This window comes from Tachypleus tridentatus, chromosome 9 (assembly GCF_004210375.1).
Source record: "Tachypleus tridentatus isolate NWPU-2018 chromosome 9, ASM421037v1, whole genome shotgun sequence".
NCBI classification, from domain to species: Eukaryota; Metazoa; Arthropoda; class Merostomata; order Xiphosura; family Limulidae; genus Tachypleus; species Tachypleus tridentatus.
The window spans coordinates 56416312-56435262 of record NC_134833.1 but is presented as its reverse complement, the minus strand read 5'-3'; positions in this window follow the sequence as shown (position 1 = coordinate 56435262).

The following is an 18951-nucleotide window of genomic DNA, read 5'->3' as shown; positions in this document are numbered from 1 at the left end:
GAGTAACAGGAGACTCACACTCACAGCGGTATGTCTGCAATCTCACACCACTAGAAACCGGGTTTCGATACCCGTGGTGGGCAGAGCACAGCTAGCTCATTGTGTAGCTTTGTGCCAAATTAAAAAAACACACAACAAATACATATTTTATTACAATGGGTCTTGTCTTTTTCCGACTATTATATTGTAATCGCGCGAAATTCACAAAACAAACAAAGCAAATCGTAAACCTTTTCATACCGGTAATGTTTTCGATTAATAAACCCTGGAACTTTGTGTTTTTTTTTTTTATTTGAAGAGTAAGATAGTGGAATTATGGGTTTCAATAAATGTTTGTTTGTTTTGAATTTCGTGCAAAGCTACATGAGGGCTATCTGCGCTAGCCGTCTCTAATTTAGTAGTGTAAAACTAGAGGGAAGGCAGCTAGTCATCACCACCTTCCGCCGACTTTTAGACTACTCTTTTACCAAAATAATGGGATTGACCATACCATTATAACGTTTACACGGCTGAAATGGCGAACATGTTTGGTGTGACAGGGATTCGAACCTGCGGCCACCAGATTACGAATCGAGCGACCTTACCACCTGGCCATGCTGGGTTCTTCAGTAAATGAAAGGCCTGTGTACTCTGAAGTTCTAGTTCTTTAGTTAGTTAAAATCCATGTAGGTTGTGCGAGTGTGGAAGATTTTTTTCAAGCTTTACTTTTTCATATTTTTAAATTGCTGAATAATATTGACGACCCCACAGTAGCTACGACTGACACTACGTGTTTCGACAGCATTTCGTTTTTACACACAGAAAATAATACGTAATTTATCTGTACTTTAGTTCATTTTTTGCATTTTTTTCTCTGAAGCGTTTTCGCTGTCTTTTAACCATATTTCTTAGTTTTGATTATTTTCATACCCAAATATACTAGACAGATATCCTGTATTCTCTTCTAATATGCCAGTGAACTGATACTAATGAAAACTCTAGTGCAAAAAGAAAACTGTAGCATCCTATTTCGGCGCTTCTTATATATTTTTAACTCTGGATGACCTAATTAATGTAACCTTTTATATAAGGCTTAAGTAATGAAAACTGATTTTTTTACAAAAAAAAAATGCCAGAGACGATGCAAATAAATTGAGTGTGTTACTAAATACAACCGAAATACAAATTATTAGGAAAAGGATATTTTAATCTAATTTTTAAGTTGAAATGGAACCATATGTTTCTCTTGTTGAAGTTTTAGAAATCGTTAATAAGTTCGACACAAAAAAACAAAACAACACACACACACATATATATACATGTATAAAATTAAATACAAGCGTATCTTCTTGTGCGTCCGATAATTAACTTGTTAGCAATTTAAGACGTCGGTAACTGTCATCAAAGCTTCAGTCACAGCTGTTACTTGGAGGCGTTTTTGAACGCTTAGTTGAAACTTAAAGAGATTGATTAAAACAACACAATTAATTTAAAGAAACAAAAATGTTTTTTTTTTCAAATAGCAGATGATTAAATACTTCAATCAAAACAATAGAAAAACTTATATTTTCAAAGTCGCTCGTAACATTAAATTGCAGTTTGGATACGTAGAGAATATATATTTATATACTGCGGTAGAATTTTCGTGGAAGGCTATACAAGGGATCTATTTTTATTTTGTATCTATAGCATAGCTACTGAGGTTACTTCCTCCTTCTCTTTAATTTTGAGCTTCTGATAAAAGGGACAGCGGCCACATAGCAGCACCCGTCGCCAACTCTTGTAATGCTCTTGCCTGATCAAATAGTAAAATTTCACTGTCACTCTTATAGCGCAACCACGGTTCCAAACTGCGCAGAGCAACTTTTTCCGGTGATGAGACGTGAACCTAATATTCTCGAATTCACATTCTGGGCAACCTAACTTATAAGTCACACCTTGCTTAGAAACTGTTTCTCAATATGCATGCTCAAGAACGGTAAAATGTAAAATTAAATATTCGTTGAACGCCAAACAAATTTAAAACTATTCACGTTGAAACCAATACCTAAAACTTGCCATAATTTTTAACATCAGTTACTGTGTTTCTCAAAACCTACTAAATGATTTACATAAGTAAAGGGGAGCATATAATATAGTGATATGACTAAATAAATAAAAACACACTGAAATTTATATTGTACTTTGCTCTAAAGTTTCATCCTGTAATATGTATTTTTGTGAGGATATGGGTTTCTTAAGCCTAAAGTATCGCTAAACGAAAAACAAATAAATATTCAAACCTTTCCGGTGATAAAGAAGAAACGGTCGTTATTTTGGATAAGGAATAATAGACGAGGTTAGGAATGATTTCTTAAGTGATCTCATTACTGATAACGAACTAACCAAAAACCTTCTTTAGTCCTGTGAAGAGAACTAAATGGTTTTCTTCCAGATTTAACAAGAAGAGGAAGCATTTCAAATAACTTTGTGCTCAGTTGAAATCGACAGCATGCTCACCTAAACTACATGGCTTCCTAATATCCACAATGAAAATACTCCCTTGTGGCCTATTGCTTTATTGTGGCTTTATAATTTACAAAATATATTCTTACCCGTAACTATAGTACAATCAAAGAAATGAAAACAGTTGATAAGGTTTCTCTTCTTATGCCTTTTTCTACCAATTTACCCTAAGAAGTAGCAAAAATAAAGTTACAACCTTAACAGAACAGATTATGTTCTTATGTAACGAAATGCATACAATGTTAAAATCCTACCTAAACTTTTAAATACAACGCACAGAATTACCATATAATTCCAGGTACAGCTGTTGTGTTACCTGTTTTATTGCAACGGACAGTGGTACCACGCAATTCATGGTGCAGCTATGGACTCACCATTTTCAATACAACAAATAATGTTAAAGATACAACTATGGACAAACAGTTACGATTAAATGAGCAGTATTACCATCCAATTAATAGGGCATTTATGGATTCGCAGTTACAGTTTAATGGGCAGTATCACCTGTTTCTCAAAATCTATTAAATGATATGTATATCACTATGCAATCACAGTTATGATTTAATGGATAGTATTACCTTAAAATTATGGTGTAGCTGTGAACTCACAGTTACGATTTAATGGGCAGTATTACCATATATTTAAGGTGCAGCTATAGACTCACCAGTTTAGATATAACAGTTAGTATAACAAAGATGCGCAATGCTCTCTTTGTGCTGTACCCACCACTCGGATTGAACTTCAGATTTTCACATGATAAACCTTCAAGCCTAGCGCTGAGCTACCATGGGACAATTGAAAATGAAAATATCATTTGAAGTTTTAAAATGAACGGATATTATTCAACTTATTAAAGGAAATAAATTAAATAACTTCTCTTGGAAAAATATTATTATTTTAACCAAACTAATTTCAAGGTATATTTCAAGACTCACTGTGTATTCTAAGAGACAAACCAACACGAATTATTACCGTAACTCTAATAACCCGCACTCAGAATGGATTAGCAATAGAGCCAGCCCAGGCAATATTACTTGCTGCACACTGACTAAACAAAATTTAAAATGATTTTTTAAGAATACGTCAAATAAACTACCAAACCGGGCAACTGCCCAATGTGCCCAATGCTCCAATGGGCAAATCGGACCCTGCCCGCATTTACATAGAGCCTTTAGTAGACATTGAGAAAGAGTGGTGTCGAAAGATATGGTGGAATTTCTCTATTGATTTTACAATGAAGAAATTTGACTTTATTTTTGTCTTATGTTTCAAGAAGTATTTAATATTTTTATTTCTCCAGACATTTAACTGTTCAATACAGTAATTAAAATTACGACGTGACGTGACTTGCCTCTCAGACATTTTTAGTAAATTTATTTAGAGGTATATATAAATTCTGTACTTAAGTTTTCTTAAGTTACTCTGTACAATACAAAACTGAAAATATGTTTTTTTTTACATTATGATTACTGCATACGATACAGAAGTGACAATATATTATTGTATATTGATAATATTGCAATACACAACCAAGAATACATTATTTTATTTTAATACTGCATGCGATACTGATATAACAACTTATTAATTTTGTTGCCATGGTTACTAGCCTGTATATTTACCAAGAGTAGGCTCTCTCGGGGTTTTAACGGTACTATCTGAGGGCTTTAAAAGCTAGAAATCAAAGTTTGATATCTTTTGTGGGCAAAGTACAGATATCATTTTATGTAGCTTTGTGCTACAAAAGAGAAAACTTAAGTGTAACTATTAATTAATTATTAATATATATATTAAATTACTAGATATTAATTATAAGTTCGTTTTATTATGTATTTCATAAAAAAGTTTGGTATGCTATCCACTCGTCTAGGAGTCTACTTTGGTAGGGTTTTAATCAGCCTACCACTTAAATGTTTTCAAGAGTTTAAGTTTATGTTTAAGTTTTGCTTGCCTGATGGCTAATTTAAGAGAGTTTTTTATCAGTCAAAAAGTTGACTGTATCTTGTGTGTTATTAATGCTCCATTATTTTATTGCTATCCCACAAAGGATTTTCACCAGTATGATGAACTATTGCAGAGTAATTGGTATTACATAGTAGTGTAAGCATATTATGCCACTGATTTCAAACTTTTGTTTTCCCTTGTTTGTTTGTTTTTGAATTTCGCACAAAGCTACTCGAGGGCTATCTGTGCTAGGCGTCCCTAATTTAGCAGTGTAAGACTAGAGGGAAGGCAGCTAGTCATCACTACCCACCGCCAACTCTTGGGCTACTCTTTTACCAACGAATAGTGGGATTGACCGTCACATTTTAACGCCCCAACGGCTGAAAGGGCGAGCATGTTTGGCGCGACAGGGATGCGAACCTGCGACCCTCAGATTAGGGCCTTTTTTTGTATCTCCACTATTAGAACCTACATTATCATATATTTTTTGTTCTTCATTGGGTTTTAGATCTTTTTTGTGTGTACTAACTACTATCGAATTGTGTTTTCATTTTCTATTGTCTACCACATTCTCTGCATGGTTTCGGAGAAACTTTTGAAATAAGGTAACACCATTGTTTAAATACAGATTTCTTCCTGTTTACTCTATGCTTCATCTAATTTATCAAAGTATTCAAGCTGTTCATTATTAAAAGGACTGTAGTGATATGTACCTCTTTTTTTAAATTATTGGATTTTACAAATTTTGTTAATTCAGGACACTAGGCAGTTTATGACACACGTTTTTATACTGCTAGGGTAGTTTTATTGACGGATAAGGTACTTATATGTGCATTTCCTGTAAAACGTGACTTATTTAAATTGGTAGCCATCAAATCTAATAATGAAACTTAGTTATTCTATCCATTTTTTATTGTTAATTGTATCGGGGATGCTGCAAGTTAAGATCTTTCAAGAATTCTTGAATCTTGTCTGTAGTGCATGGCTTTATAACAAATGTACTACCAACGTACATAGGTCAACGTTTGGGGCTGAGAACTTCACCTTCAAAATGTTCCACGTAGATGTTACAGAGAAATGTTGATAAAAGTGAGCCCCTAGGTAAGCATTTCTGTTGTTGTTGAAGGCCGGGCGTGACCAAATAGTTAGTATGCCGGCTGTGAATTCAAGGCTTATTGCTTCATTTTTGTTTCAGAAAACAGTAACAAAAGTCGCAGTTTCTAAGGTCCAGGTGCGTAATACAACTGACGGTTAACTTCTCTATTTCATTAGAATAGCCAATGAGGTGAGAACTGAAGGTTCGAAAAATTCTCACAGATCAAGTGAAGCTCGAAGTAGCAACTTTTAACTTAAGTCGCAGTTTCTAAGGTCCAGGTGCGTAATACAACTGACGGTTAACTTCTCTATTTCATTAGAATAGCCAATGAGGTGAGAACTGAAGGTTCGAAAAATTCTCACAGATCAAGTGAAGCTCGAAGTAGCAACTTTTAACTTTCGTATTGTTTCGGAAAATATAATTTTTAGCAAAATCATTCTCAAGATTTTAATCATGTGTTTTTCGTTCATCCTAGTTTTTAAGGATAAAATTATTTTTGTCTAAAAGTCACCTAAGATTTAATAGCTACATTACGAGGTTTTTCTTAAGAATTTCATTCTTAATTGTGTTTAGTGTTATTATTTTAACTATCAGATTAACTGTATTTTTTGTTCGTTTGTCTGTGCTCCTTGTGTTTCTACGATTGGAAAATTACATTCATATGGTTTCTTTAACTAAAAACTTTTGTTTCTCAATTTCCAAGAAACAGGGTGAAGTAGTCCATTATAAAGTCCATTCTTGTAAAAAAATAGTTACAGTAGTTTCAATATACCGATAAAACTCCTTCATTATTGCAAATTACTTCAAGAGTAAACTAGGGGGAGAGCTCTGTAGATCCAAAAGTATCCGTTTTAGACTGCAGTACTTGTGTATGTTCGCCAAGTTTGAGTCACCTACGTTATTAATGGAAGTATTAACATAATTGCAAACATGGTCGTCCCTGAATCCGAGAGAAAGCTAGCAAGAAAAATTTGATATTAAATTCGTTCTCACGACACTCTCATGGTTAGGAAGCTTGTACCATATCAATAAGAACACGCGCAGCATTCTCTTATGATTCCTGTAAGAGAGATTGATTGTACTAGCTCCAGAGCTGTGGATGAATTAATAGGAAATACAGGTATGCATATAAAGAATCAATATAAAATAGATATCGAGAGGTTTATAAATATTTTCAAATCAGGATATATGTAATAGGCTCACATTTGTTTTAGTTCACATTCTACGATAATTAACAAAATAAAAAGTTTATAAGAAGGTCAAATTACGTTTTTGTTGTTCCTGAAAACATTTTAATCGATACTTGGATAAAAGGCCACAGTTAACGGAATTCTTATGGTTATTAAGTTCGAGGATCAGTACAGTCTGATGGCATTTATTTACCGTTACATGGGATTGAAAAGGAAAACTTTTCATGTTTGTGGAATAAAGTTTACCACTTGATTAACTTTTGAGGAGAATATGCAGAAACTTTGTTTTTTTGTTCTTTCGTCATTATAATGACTTACACATACATACGTATGGTTTTGTTTCGTTTAGAAAGGTGATTTGGATACTTGCCAAATACATTTTTTCCGAACATTGTATGTATTAGAAAATTAATAAACTTTTATTTTCTTTCTCGATTTCAGTTAAAATGAAGTTCTCTCAGGTTTCAGTGAAATGTTTAGACCCTACTGACGCAAATAAATGTTTAAGAAATAATTATTAATATTATTGCATAAAGGAATAGTTAATTCATATAAAAATGTATAAACCTTATAAATGAATTATAGAGTCTGCAGATTTATAGCACAAGAAATCGGGTTTTGATACCCGCGTTGGACAGTTTTGTGATTAACAAATAAAAAACAAGATTTGGTTGAATTACGTTCCATTGTTTTTTATATTCTTCCATTGATTTTGTTTTATGACAGTATAATCTCATATATCTGTATGTTACAGTACCTATATTAGTTACTAGCTTAATTTTTATATGTGAACTTTCTGTGGTGAGAAGACATGATGATTATTAGTATAGTGTATTATTATAGTGACAAGGAAAATACTTTATTAATATAAAGTATTATTACATTGATAAACAAATAGAATTTTTTATAAGACATAAAATTTATACTTACTATAGCTAAGTTAATGTGCTTCTTTTAACTTCTATTAGTTCTTCGTTGTTAACAATATTGTTGGCAGTAAACCAAATAAAATATCCCAAGGCTAGGCCTACTTAAGAAATAAGGTTAATCCTAAGGCATCGACGTACTAGGCTAACAACGTTAAACGGTCTTGATAACACAATTATAATAATAATAAATGAAATTACAAAATAATAGCATTCGTTGTATTAAGCATTTTAAGCAGTTGAGTTAATGGAAATAACCATAAATAAATAATTTAGCATCTCTTATTTAGGGAAACCAGAATCACTAACTGTTGACTTAAACAAGTGTCATGGAATTAATTTGTCAAACGTAGCATCAGAGTAACGTGTTTTATAGTCTGTAGACACTCATGCCCACGAGATTTCAACTGAGTTTCTGATCTCAATACATTTTTATGTGTGTAATCGTAACGCAGATACAAATAAGTTCACTAAAAGTATTAATTAGTGTCAAGCCATGGGTGCGTTATAAGAATGACTGTCAAATGCAACTATAGAGTCTGAAAATAACCTAAACGTTGGCGGTGAGTGGTTTTGACAAGCTGCTTTCTCAGTAAAACTAGGGCGAATATTGTATGTATCCTTCTGTGTAGCTTTACGAGAAATCCACCTAAGAAACAGAACTTAGAGTTTTCAGTGAAATAACGTTGTTATTTTTTGCCGATAATATTTTCTTTCCACGTGTTCTGATCTTAACAGCAGAAGAACTTACACTCTTTCTATCGAAAAGTAACTTTGTATAGATATACGTTAATATCTTTACATGGATGTACAGCATGTCTAGATCATGCAATCACGTAATGCAAACACGTGACTATTTGAGGACCAACGAGCACCGATCGTTTGGAAAATATGTACAGTGACATCTAAAGGTATTTTGTATATTTTCTCTATAGTGCAGTTTCTCATGTTACAGTAGCTACTGTTATGTGTGTTGCAGCATCGGTTTTCATGGACTACAACGTCATTAAATTCGTCAATTGGAGCCATCAGATAGGCGATTTATAATTTTATGGACATTAATTAATCAGCTTGTGTCAGAAAGTTTCTCACTTCCGATGTCTGTACACCTTAAAAGATTAGTGGTTAGCGTTCCGGAATGCAGAGCTGAAGGTCCGTTGTTCAGATTTAGTTACTCACCCGTCACTCCACTAGCTTTTGGTCCTGGAGCGTCCTATAAGAGTGACGATATAATGTCATTAATCGAGCTGACAATCTAATGTGTTTAAAAATTGACTGTTTTCTGTATCGCGTGCTATTTTTTTAAATTAGGAATAGTTACTTCAAACAGCTCTCCTGAAGCTTTCCGTTAAATTCAACAAACAAAGTTATTATGCAACTCACATAGGAATCAATAATGTTATAAATGTAAACGTAAGAGGTCGCCAGGATTACCCTTACTTTCTATTCGACTGAACAACTGATAATCAAATGGTTATCTAATATGATTACCATAGTTACAAATAATTAGAAACTGAGAACTCATTTGCTAAAGTACCTTATTCTAAAACAGCAGTGCGTACGAAGTCAGCTAGCTTTCAGTTAAAATATAAAAAAAACACTTTGCGTTTTGTAAAACTTTCCATCTTAACTTATAAACATGACCCCAATCCCACCAGTTCACATTTGAATGTATAAGAGAGCAAACCTGGGCACATTCTACATTTGAAGTATGGACTACATCAATGAGAAGAATTTTAAAATTCTTTACTTTATCCATTCTCCCAGTTTTACCGCTTTGGTAACCATTTCAGTTTGTTGTCTTACCACTACCTGCTTCCAGAATTTGCCACGAAAATTCCAGAGATTCTTAGGTTTGACCAAGTTTTCCAGGATATCTAAAAGTTCAAGTTAAATAGTATATTAAAAATATATTAATATATTATTAATATAACTTCTGATCAAAGCAAGATATAAAGATCAGAATTACATATCAGCCCTGGAATGACTATTATTAACTGAATATAACGATCTTATTTTCTTGAAGGATTAATATACAATGTAGCGTAAGTTGGTTACTGTTGTAGCTTTTTTATGTTTACGGCGATAATTCCAATTATATTTCAGTAAATGCGGACAGCGTGGGTGATTTAGTGTATATATTAAGCTAACAATGCAAAATAATATTCAAAATAAAATATAATATTAAGGACTTGAAGTACTAAAAAATAAATATATTAAACGATTATTAACAAAACTGCTGATGAAAGTAGCAGTGAATAAAATATAGAATATACCTTATGTACAGAATACTTTAAAAAACAATTTATGTATGTTGAATGAGGCAGACTTACGCTGTTTCAACAGCTTCTCGATAAACAAAACAAATGAGAACTCCCCCTTTCTATACAACTCTTTCCTATCGAAGAAAAAAATCGTATAGAAAATGGAAACCAATTTTGGTGAAGTTCGAATCATTTCTAACATCATGTGTACTGATTGAGAATGTTATCGGAGAAGTAGCGAACCTTGAAGGCGTAAGGTGATATTTATACAATTTGGTTGGAAGATTTAATGCGTCTTTAGAGGCACGTTTTTCCTTCAATATTTAATAATCACACTATACACTCATCACACTCTTAAATTTTCTAATACGCTTAGGTTAGCAGGTATTTTGATATCGATAAACTAGCATTTATGAACAAAAGAAAGGAAACACGTAGAGTCTGCCGATAACTTGAGGTTAGGAAGAGACTCGATAAACGTTTACCTTGGATGAGTGGAACACTTTGGACAAAAACATCGTTAATTAAAACCGTAGGGCAGCAGATCCAAAGTGTCGTATCTGTTTAAAGATCTCAAGTTATGGTAAACTTAAATACGATGTCCGATCTCGGCAAAACATATGTTGAATAATAATAATAAATTTTATATGGGCTAAGCAGGAGTATTTGAAAAAGCTTCTAATGCTACTGTTAAAACAAGACTGAGTGAATAATGGTCGTACTTTCAGTAGGTGAAATTCCTTTGTTTAGACACACGTATGATTCTTAAAACCCCACCTAATGGCTAGGAGCACTGAAAACGATGATATATCTCAAAAGGTGTAAATTTTCGGACATCTGTAGTTGTTGTTGTTCATGTTCTTAGAAGTGAGTTTTCAATCTTTATCAACATGTGGTATGAATGTTGATATCACGCCTTTTTGTTAGGTACTTCTGGCTTCCTAAACATATATTAGTCATGAATTACAGGTTTTAAACGAATATAAGTGTTGGTTTATAAAGTAATTGTATTTATAACATATTTTGGTTTCTAGCTATTAACATGAAACAATTAATAATAAAATTAATAGCAGCTGTATTCATAATATTGTTTTTAGCATCAATTGTATCGTAATTTTTGTTACGCCCTGTATACAGTTCTGATGGTCTTGTTTGTTTGTTTTGGAATTTCGCACAAAGCAACTCGAGGGCTATCTGTGCTAGCCGTCCCTAATTTAGCAGTGTAAGACAAGAGGGAAGGCAGCTAGTCATCACCACCCACCGCCAGCTCTTGGGCTACTCTTTTACCAACGAATAGTGGGATTGGCCGTCACATTATAACGCCCCCACGGCTGAAAGGGCGAGCATGTTTGGCGCGATGGGGATGCAAACCCGCGACCCTCAGATTACGACTCGCACGCCTTAACACGCTTGGCCATGCCGGGCCGTTCTGATGGTCAGCGTGAAACTTGTCACCCAACATGCCGACCTCTTCAGTCGAGGGGTGTTATAATTTGATATTCATTCTCATTTTTTTTGGAAAGAAGAGTCAGTGGAAGCTGTTGTTGACCAGCCGTCTTCCCTCTTTTGTATTACTTCTAAATTAAGGACGACTAGCGCAGCCTTCGAGTAGCGAAATGAAAATTTCAAAAGCAAACCCATATACCCTAGCTAGTCATTTGTGGGAAGCAATTTGTGGAACAGTTAAAAGCATGTATCTTTTGTATTTTTACATTTTCGTCACGCTTTGATACAAGCGTTTCATTATGTTTAATATAGCTGCAAAGTTTCTCTGAGCATTACATACAAACTGTAGTTCTTTAGATGGTTTTAGCAAATTTAAATTGTGGAGTTTTCTAGATAGCGTGCTTTGGGTTTAACTGATTGTTAAACTTAATAAAGGCCAGACACATTGTAATAACAAATATCATTATTTATAATGATAGTTCTATTGGTTTGTTAAACTTACATTTTGTGCAGCCAGGATTTTATTTCTTTCAGAGGTTATTTCATAAATAACTTTCTTCATACTTTTTGAACAACTTTTAAAATATAAATTTCATCTCTGCTATATATATCACATTAATATCAGTAACAGACCTAGCATGGTTAACAGTTAGTATTTGGATTGGAATTTTAATAATCTGGTGATTCGTGGTTCATGCCCCGAGAGCTGTGGGGGACACGCTCCATAATTAAGGGACCTGAATCTTGAATGCATTATATAAGTAACTGTCAAATTTCACTGTTCGGTAGGACATGAGTAGCCCAAATGTTGGTGGTAGGTGCTGTTAAGCTGTTTTCTCAGTCGTCTACATTGTATCAGTCAAAATACTGAAACGACAAGTGGCTCTTTTGTAGGTTTGTGCGAGAAATTTGGAAACAAATATATTTAATTCTGTTTTAGAATGCAACTGTAGATCCACGTTACTTTTACGTACTGAATTAGACAAACTTCCACCATTTATTAACAAATAATTCAGGAATAAAGGATGAAACAGAAAAGAAGTGTTACGTTTACGTAGGTGTTAAGTATTTAAGGCAGAGACTGGCGTTTAAAAAAAAAACTACCTTGACAATTACAATTTATCAGAGTAACGCTGTTTAAATTGGTTCAGTACCGTTTCGTATCAGTGCTTCAGTCATGCCTTTTTCCACTAGTGCTACCAGTATCATTGAAAGGGACGATAGATGGCTCGCCATTTGTTTGTAGATCCCTGCTGACAAAACTGACAAGTGATGGATGCTGCTTGTTTTTCTTTATAGCTTTCCGTCTTGTATCGCTTAGCAACGTGGTCCTGGAAAGGCATGTTGTGTTAAATCAGGCGTTGAGACAGAAGTTCGTTCGAACTGTCCATGAAATAACAAAAACAAAACACCACATGTTTTACCATTATATTTCCAAAAACTAACATACACAAACTCTCGTGTTCTTGCAAACTCTTATGATTGCAGGTGTAATCGTTAATGTTTGAAAGAAGACATTTTATACAAGTAGAACGTGCCACCCTGGTTTAAGTTTTCACTTACTCTGTTAGATCCATTACTATAGCAACGTGACGTTAATTTTATGTTTTGTGATTGTTCCATGTGTTAAGGACATCAAATAGTAGTGTTGAACAGTTGAGTGTGTAATTATGTCTGTACGATAATGATACTATAAGCGTCGTTTCTCATTGTGTGTTGTCGAAACGATGTTAGCAACATCTCCATAGCAACGTTTAAATGTTAATATCTTAACATTTAAAACCGTCATTATTTCTAAAACTTCAAATCACCTTATTGCGTCAAGACCTATCTCACTACTTAAACTTACAGAAGACCACACATAAACTTCAATCCCAGTTCGCATGATTCACAAGGACTGTGTTTTAACTTACATACTTTAAAACAGTTGTTACAAGTTGATTGGTAAGCCTATCTGATGTCTAAGATGTAGGCATTACGATTTCTAATTTAGAATTATTCACCGGGCTGAGGTGAGAATAAAGAAATAAAGTAACATTTATTTAGAATATTTGAATAAATTATTATGTTAAACAGATATTCAAGCTGTTTTTGTCTTCAAATGACACACTAGAAAATTATCACTTTCCGTCATATATTTATACATAAAAAGTTCTGATGCTATTTTTATGAAAGAAATTAGAATAAGTGTATAAGTATAAAAAAAAAAGTCCCGTAACTCCGAGCTTAGTGTATTGCTCATATTTGAATACACAAGACTGAAAATTGATGTGGAATTTCATTTCAACTGGACTGTTTCTGTTACACCGTAAGAAGTATAGGTGCGCTGGCTCGCTGCAATTTAAGTTTAGAAATGGAAGCTGTGGATGGTTGGTAGGGGCGCCCTCTGCTTCTAAAGTCGATGGTTATTTTAACAGAATTTTGGAAAAAAATACCTCAAGATGAAGTAACCGTTTTATCAACTTTAAGCTTATGTAGTATATATACATATACCATACTGGTTAAATAAAATATGGAGAAATATTACAATTATCCAATATTTTCCCTACAATATTCTTATTCAAGGTGGAAGATAAAAGTATATGTCAAATCTGAATTAATGTATTCAAGTTTTTGATTTTCTAGTCCCCTAGTATGTAAGTGATAAGTTTGTGGTTTCACAACAATAAAATCGAGGTTTGATTCCCGATAGTAGACTGATAGCTTGTTGTGCAACTTAGCGCGAGGAAACGAAAAGCGTTGGTGTCCTAAGTTACGCATTGTTATATATTCAAGCACTTGTAATACCCTATTTTACTTTTTAATTTGAAAATGCTTTTTGAGGCGATATTAGGTTCGATCGATTTTTACCAGTCCATGAAAATACTGTCCCAGATTGCCGGGTACACCACATCACTCCCTTCTCGATAATAGCATTTGTAAAACATCGAGAAAACATTCAAATCTATAAAACAATTTTATGGATGTGATATGTGTTTGATAATTATATACCAAGCTGTTCTAGGCTCTCCACAAGGAAACCTTAATGCCAACTGTATGCATGCAGCAAGGATTCTTTTAAAATATAAAAGAATGTTGTTAGTATGGTAAGCTATCTTGACCTTTGTTCATATTAATGATTACTAATTACCATGAACTTTTCATCAAATCAAGCTACTATCTACATAGATCAGAACCAAATCTGAACTCTGTAATTATTAAAGTTAATTTTACACGCCGGCTAATTAGGAGTATTTTATGTCATAAAACAACAGATTGTAATGATTAGAATTCATTGGTCCATCAGTTGGGAACTCTTGCTATTTTCGATCTCCCCCCCCCGTAATTCTAACAATATGACGAGTTTCGACCAACTTAGGAAATTTAAGTTGGACCTAAATCTATATAATAAATTAATTATACAAAATAACCTCCATCATACGCGTGCAAACCCAGATTAAAAATAATAAAAGCTATTCAGATTAAGTATTTTAATTAGTGTTGTTAATTAACAGTTTTAGTTTGATCTTGCGCCCCCCGCTAGTACAGCGGTAAGTCGACGGACGCTAAAATCAGGGGTTCGATTCCACTCGGTGGGCTCAGCAGATAGTCCCATGTGGCTTTACTATAAGAAAAGCACACATATTAAGCTTGTTTTCGTGTGATAAATAAAGTGGCGTTTTGTCACAAACATTAAGCGCACCTTAGACTAAAGTTTTCTTTGACGCACATTGGAAAATATTTCATTGAGTTTTTTTTTTTTTTACTACATTTGGTACCAAAAACATTATGTTAAAAATTCGAGGCTCTATAGAGGATGTTCATGTTAAACATTCAAAGTTCTATAGAGGATGTTTATGTCAAGCATTTAAGTTTTTCAGAGGGTGTTCGCGTTAAACATTCGAGGCATTATAATGATTCTTGATGTTAAATATTCTACTCTCCACATCGGGTATCTATGATATTCTCATACATTGTTTTATGAACGTGCTTTCTGTTAGCTAGTTTTAAAGTATTGCTTCTGAAAGGAAACATTTATTTGGATATTTTAAACACAAAAGTTAAAGGCGGATAATAAACCGATTTTCAAATATCACTTTTTGAACGTTTAGTACAACAACTATGAATCATACAAACCGATATGTGTAAGTTCTAACTCTCACGTTAACTAGAAGAGGTAATTATAGCTGTGAATATGATTAAGTCTCTTAAAGAGAATTGTCTATCTTTCCACACAAATAGCCGGGTTGAGGAACCCGTGCTCAGCACGTTTTCTCGGTAACTGTGCAGGTGATTGATGGGTTTCAGTTCAGCCAGTTGCCTTAGGCTGTTTATGCCTTAGATTGCAAGCAAGCTTATGGTGTATGGCACATTGTGATAGTGGCTTTCATGGTCTCACAAGGCCCTCTATAGATCTGTTGTTATTGTCTGTTCAGATAGCGCACTGTAGAGCGAGGAATTTGATCAAATCTTTTGCACGATTTGTCAGGGATATGTCATAAGACATCCCCGTGTCGTAAACCTTTTAGAAGATTCGATAGCATAGGTCTATAGTACATTCTAATACACAGTATTAAACGTTTATGATCGACTCTCTGGTATTCAGTGGTAAGTGTTAAGATTTATTTTAAGATTCAACAGGGAAGCGTCTGTGATTCATTTTGATATTCAGTGTTTATGTTTCTAAACTTCCGTAGTCGTTATGCATTGTGTAACGAGATTAACACATTTATTATTAATTTGTATTTTACTGAACGAAACATTTTTATATAATGGATTCAGATTATGTTGAGTTCTCTATATTGGGCAATGGTTTCGAGTTTGTGAGATGTTTTTAGCGATAAATTTATTTGTTTGTTTGTAATTAAGCGCAAAGATACACAATGGGCTATCTATGCTCTGTCCACTACTTGTATCGAAACCCGGATTCTATCATTATAATGATAAGAAAACAACAGGAAATTATTCGATAATTTGATCGAACGGTTTTGACAAATGTAACATTCTCTATTTCTCTTTAGGCCCGGCATGGCCAGGTAGTTATGGCGCTAGACTCTTAATCTGAAGGTCGCGGATTAGAATCCCCATCACACCAAATGTGCTCGCCATTTCAGCTGTGGGGGCTTTGTAATGTGACGGTCAATCTCACTTTTCGTTGATAAAAGAGTAGCCCAAGCGTTGGCGGTGGGTGGTGATGACTAGCTGCTTTCCCTCTAGTCTCTCACACTGCTAAATTATAGTTTTTTTTTTTTTTTGAATTTCGCGCAAAGCTACTCGAGGGCTATCTGTGCTAGCCGTCTTTAATTTAGCGGATTCGAATCCCGGTCGCATCAAACATGCTTGTCCTTTCAGCCGTGAGGGCGTTATAATGGTATGGTCAATTCCTTTATTCGTTGGTAAAAGCGTAATCCAAGAGTTGGCGGTGGGTGGTGATGACAAGCTGCCTTCCCTTTAGTCTTACACAGTTACAGGATAAATTTATTTCTAAACTTGTAGGACAGGCGTGATCTAGTGCGCTTTCGGACTCTGAATCCGATAGCTCATGGTTTGTAGCTCGTTGCTAATAAACTATGGACCGCAGTTTGAGGCTATTGATGTGCTTTAGAAGTAATGGCACAACTCTGTTATTTGATAAAATAGGTGTAAAAGCAAGTTTCGGCTCTAGTCGCTGTTGACTAGTTATTTTCCCATAAGTTAGACAATTAGAGGCAACAATGTACAGATAGCCCCTGTGTTGATTTGCGTCAAAATTCTGAAAGAAACAATGAATTTTGCTTTATTGATTTGATTAGATACACAATTCCCAGTACCTTTGTATCACCTAATAAACGTTGCGAAACAAAGAAGTGGTTTGACAAATCGAACCAAAAACATTTGGTTGTCTTTTTAACTACATGATTGTGTATTAGTTTTATTGAATTTCGCTAAAAGCTGTTTGAGGGTTATCTGCTTTAGCCGTTCTCTCATTTTGAAATGATAGATTAAATAGAAGGCTAACTAGTCAGCACCATCCTCCGCTAACATTTGGGCTACGTTAATCGAATGATTTGGTTTGCGGATACTCTTATAATGCGCCCACTGACTCAAAGTGCAGAATATGTTTTTTGGCAATAACGAAACAGAAACCACGGCACCTAAGATTCACAGTATAGCACACTCGGTCCAAGCTACGTGACTGTGTGGAATTTTTACTTCAATCGCTTCATACACTGTGGATAACATATTCTGAGAAAATGCTTTGTTTGTTTGTTTGAAATTAAGCATAAAACAGATCACAGATAGTCCACCAAAAGTATCGAACTCCAGTTTTTAGAGTTGTAAGTCCGCAGACGTACCGCTGTGCAAGTGTGAAGCCTGAGAAAAGAAATCCAGCAAGCAGTGTACCGTACTAGTGAGTATTCACAAGATAGCACAAAGCTAAGCCTGGCTCAGCATGACCGATTTATAATATAATTTCTAGCTTATAACTAAAATGTGCAAAATTAAACTGTATGTGTTTTCTTATGTAAAAGCTACATCGGGCTCTCTGCTGAGTCCACCGAGAGGAATCGAACCCCATGATTTTAGCATTGTAAATCCATAGACTTATTGCTGTACCAAGTGGGGGACAGATTAAACTGCCACATACCATTAACTTGAAGAAAATTTTACTAAATTTATGTTGTTGTACTTTTAAATGACATTTCGACTGAACTACTTCTATATCCACTAACTCCATACAAAAATTTTGAATTTTTTTTCTAAGTTCATTTTTGTTCATGTAGTTAGTCTTAGACCTACTGTAATTTCTTTGTAATCCTGTTTAGGATTGATCACATTTTAACCTTGTGGTGACAAGGTTGTAAGGTTTGTAATTTCACCAACGGTAATGAATATCTACATGATGCAATGCGAAAGTCGTACATTGAATGCACTGGTTTAGTCCTTAGCCTATTTAATTGGAGTGAAATAAATTATAGTAGTTTTAATGTGATTAAAGCTCTCTGGAAAGAGGAAAGAAAGCCAATCATTTTAATGACGCTAATTTAAATTAATACTGTTAGAAATAAATGATAAAAGTGTAGTAAGTTTACATGTAACTAGTAACATTTTTTTATTTAAGGTTTTTTTTTCCTTTAAGTTGTTTTTTTCTGATTAGTCATATTTAAAATTATAAAGTCATTTGGAGACATATTATAGCCTCTTAATAGCATTATTTATATATATCGGATTTTTCAGAATGCAAACACAAGCCTAAGCGTTACTGAACCTAAAATGGAGAAACTGCATGATAATCCAGTTTTTATGTCTCTGTCTCCTGGACTTAGAATAGAATACAAAACTCCTCGCACGTTCGGGATTATGCTTTTCGAGCCAGGTTATTTGTTTGTTTTTAATCACAAAACTACTCAAAGGGCTGCTTGTGCTGTGCCCATTGCTATTATCGAAACCTTATTTTTAGTGTTGTGAGTGTTGTAAGTCCTCAAGCTTGCCGCTGTGTTACTGGAGGTTAAATGGAAATGTGTGGTACAAAACGAAGAAGAAACATGATTCCTCGTGTTACTTGAAACTAATAGTAAAATAACTCTGTCTGGATTACTTTCATAAAAATTTCCAGTAAACATTCTTGAACACTAATGTTA